Here is a 6,556-nt window from a genome sequence, read left to right as displayed (position 1 = left end):
ACAGCTAGAAGGTCCTGGGTTCGATTCCCGCTGGGGACGCTGTGGGCACTGGCGGCGTGTTCCCTCCTCCGCGTCATCAGTGCCCATACCCGAGGCGGGGGTTGGCGAAAGGGCCTTTCTGTGTGGAGTTTGCATGTTCTCCCCGTGTCCCCTAGGGTAGGTATACACCCTCACAAAAACATGCCGTAATCCTGGTCTCTAAAACTACCTCCCCCTGGCCAGCCGGGGCGCCAGATGGAGGGGAAAGGAACTGGTCGGAATAACGTGTCCCTTCCACGCGCTACGTCCGGCTGGGGAAATTCCCCTGTCAGGTGAAAAGAAGCAGCTTGGACTCCTCATGCATAGGAGGCATGAGCTCAGTCTGCTGCCCCCTCAGGTTGGCAGAGGAAGTGTAGTGCCCAGGATTACATTAGATAATTGGCACTGGGTGAAAAGAAAACTGGGTTACAAAATCGTGGGATAAAAAAATATTACAAGATTGTAGAATACATGTGTTTTTCCAGTTTCTCATTTTTAATAAATTAACAAAATATTTGAAAAAACGTTTTTCACTTCACCATTATGGGGTATTGTGTGTAGATTGAGGAGAAAAAACACTTTCCGGATGCACTGTATATCATTTAGCTGCAGGGGACCCCCTGGAACTCCCTCAGGGAACCTTGCAGGGGGTCCCCGGTTAGCAGATAAAATACATGCAGGGTTTCTCAAAAGTTGAACATATAATCGTGATCCGCTCGTGAATCAGGCGCAGCTATAGTTTACTGAGAAGTTGTTTGCCACTTCACATTGTTCTATAAGGACCCTGAAAAATAAGTACAGCTCTCCAATAAGGTTATACGGGCTACTAATATTCTTTATTGTTCCACCCATGTCTCCAGCCAGGTCACATCACTGTAGACACATTATAATATTATTACAGTCCAAATCAATACACAGGCTCTCACACAACACATAAATGGTTTGGACTATATATTCAAATTCTTTAAAACAATACTAATATATAATTATAATATAATTTATAATAATATCTGACAATAGCATAGCTATATATATATAGGATTCCATAACTTCAATCAAACATATTGAGAAACCTGAGTGGAGTCTGCTATATGAACCTCTATAAGAAACCATGCACGTCTCTCATTAGACTGTTTGTCAGTGAATGGTGGACAGTTCTGGACACTGTGCTTCATGTGGTGTTCGTCCTTTTGGTGATTGCCACCCCGGGACCCCCAGGGGTCCTTGAGGGAGTTCCATGCAGCTGCGGGGGTATATATACCCAGCTAAATAATTTGGAACCAAATGGACCCTTATGGGTCTGTATCTCTGAGAGTGTATACAAATGGAACACTATTCCATTTTTATACACTTTCAGAGTTCAATTAACATTGATTTCACTATATAAATGGGGAAGGGGGGGGGGGGGGGGTCCCCCTATAATGCATGTCAAACTGGGGGTCCTTGAAATAAAAACGGGTTGAGAATCAGTGCTAGAGCCGTATAAATCTTCTTATATGGGGGGGGTCCTTGACATGACAAAGTTTGGGAACCACTGAACTACAGCACGGTCATATTTTCCCCAGTGTTAACAGTGTTAGTGAGAATTTGACAGTTGAATTGCCTCCCAATAAACATACCCAAACCTTTTTTGAATTTCAAGGGCCCCACATGAGGCCAGTGGTTCCCAAACTTGCTCATGGCAAGGAGCCCCAAATTGACACAAATTAGCCCACGGACTCCCATTTGAAGAGATATGCCAGGGACCCCCCCCCCCCATAAGAGAAGACCCGCATTGGTCTACAGACCCGCATTTAATGGCATTTCTATCTCTGTGACCCCACTTTATATTGTGAAATCAATGTTAATTTAACTCCATTTGGTTCCATTTGTACACTCTCAGAGTTACAGACCCATAAGGGTCCATTTGGTTTTAAAGTACTATTTAGCTGGGGACCCCCTGGAACTCCCTCAAGGACCCCTTTGGGAACCACTGCATTAGGCCATGCACCACCGATAGAAATTGTATTTCTATCCCGATTCTACACAGTAACATCTGCAGCTTAACTGGAAACAACCACTCAAAAGAGTTACAGACCTGTAAGGGTCCACTTGGTTCCAATCAGTCATTTAGCTGGGGACCCCTTCAAACCCCCTCAAGGACCCATGGGGGTCCTCCTTGGACAACACGTTGAGAACCAGGGGCTGTAGATTTACAAAAATGTCTTGGTCTTCATGTGCACCGTCACCAAAAGCACGGCGATAAGGCATTTAGACCTGAGGGCGATTCTACAAATGCCTTCTAAATCCTGACAGTTGTCTGAAATGTTTCCGTCAGTGGCTCTCAAACATTTTCATGTCAAGGACCCCCAAATTTATATGAAATTGGCCGCCGACCCCCCCCCCCCCCCCATCTGGAAATATGTTGTTCCAGGGAGGGACCCCCCCAAAAGTCAAGATTTTAGTTAAAAACCTTCGCTCTGAAAGAATATATATTCAAAGATTTGAGGCACATTTTCACGATTTTTCTAAAATAGCAGACCTACAAGCTCGTACGGCGGCACTCTGTGCCGCGCTGTGAGCTTGTAGACCTGCTATTGTTCAATAGCTAAAGCATAACATAATGCTTAAAACACCAAAAGAGGTTCCCGCGCAGAATGTGTTAATGGTGCAGTGTTGTCAATTAGTTGCGTTGAACACCTTTTTTCCTTCTTAAAACCCCCCCCCCCCATTAATGTTAAGTGACAAAATTGACAAAACAGCACAGGTGTGGCATACAAACTCCTATTTATTTAATTTAAATAATAATCAAAAATAAAAACGGAAATAAAAAGCAAGAGTTTTTACGGTGAGGTAAATATCAAAAACGCACAGCGGGCCAGTAAAAAGAGTTTGGTTGGAGGATCACAAAAAAAGAATCCCCTCTGTGAAGATGAGAGAAATATGCACACACAAGGAAGAACAAAGAATGCATCTCTGAGTTGCTATAATGTCATGTAAAATCTGTAACTGCACGTTCAACTCTTTCACAACATCAGGACATTAACTTCAAGTACAGGTTCATTATTGTTTACATCCTGATTAATGGACAAGCACTGCATAATGTGAAAGAACACGACCTAGTAAATACTGTATCTATGTACTGTAATGCTCTGTACATTTGAACGCAACTGGACAGTCCCGAAGGCAGCACGTCACCCGTTTTCAACCTCATCTTCGTATAATTTGACCTCTCATAATGACCCATTTAGACCCGAGGACGATTCTTAAAAAAATGTCTTCTGAAGCCTGTACGTTTTCTGAAAAACCCATGTTTCTATATGTCAGTGGTTCTCAAACATTTTCATGTCAAGGACCCCAAAAAATATATGTAATGGCCCACCGACCCCCCATCTGAAAATATGTTGTTCCAAGGACCTCCCAGAAGCAAAGATTTGAGTTAAAAACTGTTCGCTCTGAAAGAATATAGTCAGACATTTGGGCAACATTTTCACGATAAAAAAAAAAATAGCAGACATACAAGCTCATAGCGAGGCACCCGGTGCCGCGCTATGAGCTTGTGGATCTGGCATTTTTCAATAGCCAAAGCATAACATGCTTAAAACACCAAAATGGGTTCCCGCCCAGAATGGGATAAGATGGCACACTTTCCGCCAACTCAACGCAGCATCTCATCAGTTCAGAACCATTCCGTTCAGAATGACTTCACTCTGTGGAGAATCCAGGCCTAATGATGAACTTTATTCTTCCTGGAAAGTTTACACGCTGAAATAGAAGTCATTGTTCTTGCTTCAATAAGAGCATGAAAGCTTGAAATCTTATATGTCCGTTTCTCTCCTTTCTTTTACGGGCCTTCTTCCCAACATGTTTCCAATGTCCGCAAAGTGCATCGACTCTACTCCTCTAATTGCATGTATACGACCAAACCCTTTGGTGTGGCTAGACCGCAACACCGACGTCCATTTGCTTGGTGGCGTCATCGATGACTCCGTCCGACAGCAGGTTGGGTCGGTCGACGCCGAAGCCTTCACAAATCATGCCGACACGAAAGCCCAGTTTGATGTTGTGCTTTTTGAGGTTTCTGAACAGTCCAGAAGACCACAGCCCTATACTGAACAGTCCAGAAGACCACAGCCCTATACTGAACAGTCCAGAAGACCACAGCCCTATACTGAACAGTCCAGAAGACCACAGCCCTATACTGAACAGTCCAGAGTCCACAGCCCTATACCGAACAGTCCAGAAGACCACAGCCCTATACCGAACAGTCCAGAAGACCACAGCCCTATACTGAACAGTCCAGACCTACTCTGAGACACAGACCAAGTAGACAGAAATTGTGCCATCTCAAAAGGACCAATTATATACTGTAGGACGATAGGTTGAAAACGGGTGAAGTTCTCCTTTACAAAAGGAAGAGAGAAAGAAAAAAAAGAAAAAAAACTTTAAATATACTTTGAAAAAAATATTTTTCAAAGTATATTTTAGGTTGTGGCTCCTGAACCAGTACTATAGTTAAACGTAACACGAGTGATTAAACAGCAGGCATGGCGTGGTTGGTAGGCAGATATATACGGTAGCTCAAACTGGGAAAAACAAAACAATTAATGTGTTTTAAATGCGGGAATATAAAATCGTTACAGCCCTCCCAGTCTTCAGGAAACTCAATCGCCTGCATTATGAGTCACCAATACATATTTGATATTTACGATGTCGCCTCATTTGTAGCTCCAGCTAAAATGATATTGAATACATCTTAATTCATTATTCATTCATATCACCCTGTCCTACTACAGACTGAATTTAGATTCAAGTTTAGCAGCTCGATATTATTTTCTTGGGTGGTTTGGGCACTATATATATACACACACACACACACATACAGATTCATAGGTACAAAGGAGACCTCGTTTTCCCCCTTTGGAGTTTCCCAGCAGGTTAAATTTAGGCGGGTTTAGTGTGATTATGGTCTGGTTAAGGATGTGGGAGGGCTTAAAATGAGTGCCTCTCGGCAGCTCCATCTGGGCTGTGGACGATTTAAAACCTGCCTGGAGAACCCAGTTTCTAAAATTCACGCGATTCACTGGAGTTGGCTTTAAACAACCCTCCCAGATTCGTGACCCGAACTTACTTAAAGGGACACTTCACCCTTTTTGCAAAAAGATATATGTTAATGACGTTTAGAAGCTTTAGATCACTTTCCTGGGGGTATTTGTGTGTGTAATATGTGGTTTTAGATATTTTAGATTGTAGCAGTGAGCCTGTTGTCTCTGCTGTCATGGACACTGGTCTCACTACCTTCCTGGACTACAATTCCCATAATTCTTTGGTGCACTGCTCCTCCTTGTTGATAGGGGGGAGAGCTGTCTTACTGAGACAACATGTAGTCCAGGAAGGAAGTGAGCCCAGTGTCCATGACATCAGAGACAACAGGCTCACTGCTACAATCTAAAACATCTAAAACCACATATTACACACATAAAGACCCCCAGGAAAGTGTTCTAAAGCTCCTAAACGTCATTAACATATATCTTTTTGCAAAAAGGGTGAAGTGTCCCTTTAACAAACCATACCTAAACTTAACCATTATCTAACCCAGTGGTTCCCACATTTTTGTCATGTCAAGGGACCCCCAAATCGACACTCTTTAGCCCGCGGACCCCCATTTGAAGAGATATGCCTTGAAGGACCCCACCCTCCCCATAAGAGAAGATCTTTACGGCTCTAGCAGTGATTCTCAACCCGTTTTATTTCAAGGACCCCCCCCCCCAGTTTGACATGCATTATAGGCTACAGACGCCCATGTAATGACATTTGTATCTCTGGGGACCCCCGATTTATATCGTGAAATCAGTGTTAATGTAACTCTGAGGGTGTACAAATGGACCCGTCAGGGTGCATTTGGTTCCATTTGTACACTCTCAGGAGTTACAGACCCGTTAGTGTGCATTTGGTTCCATTTGTACACTCTCAGGAGTTACAGACCCATAAGGGTCCATTTGGTTCCAAAATATTATTCAGCTGCAGGGGAACTCCCTCCAAGGACCCCTGGGGGTCCCCAGAACCCCACTTTGGGAACCACTGATCTAACCAAACGCATAAAACAGAGCCATTGTTGTTTTTTTTTTTTTTTTTTTTAGCTTTATACCTGAATTTAGCTCAGTGCCGCTCGGCTCTGGCCTTTTGTGCAAAGCATTGTGGGTATGACACTGCAGGTTCAAGGAGCCACTAACCATTATTCCTCCCTTGCATCTTGACTGATGGATAAACGGGTGCCGACTGGAGTCTAAAAAGAACATCTCACCTTACTGCAACAAATATGTAAAAAAAGAAAACCCATTCATGTACTTGGTACCTGGTGAAGAAGAAATATGCAGTGAATCTAAAAAAAAATAAACACACAGACTGCAGTGCTGACCATTTAACCCATTCTGAACGGGAACCAATTCTGGTGTTAGCACCATGTCGTGCTTTAGCTATTGAAAAATAGCAGATCTACAAGCTCGTAGCGCGCCACCGAGTGGCGCGCTACGAGCTTGTAGGTCTGCTATTTAAAAAA

This window comes from Protomyctophum bolini (genome assembly GCF_963924005.1).
Source record: "Protomyctophum bolini genome assembly, chromosome: 22".
Taxonomy (NCBI): Eukaryota; Metazoa; Chordata; class Actinopteri; order Myctophiformes; family Myctophidae; genus Protomyctophum; species Protomyctophum bolini.
Note: the sequence above shows the minus strand (reverse complement) of the source record.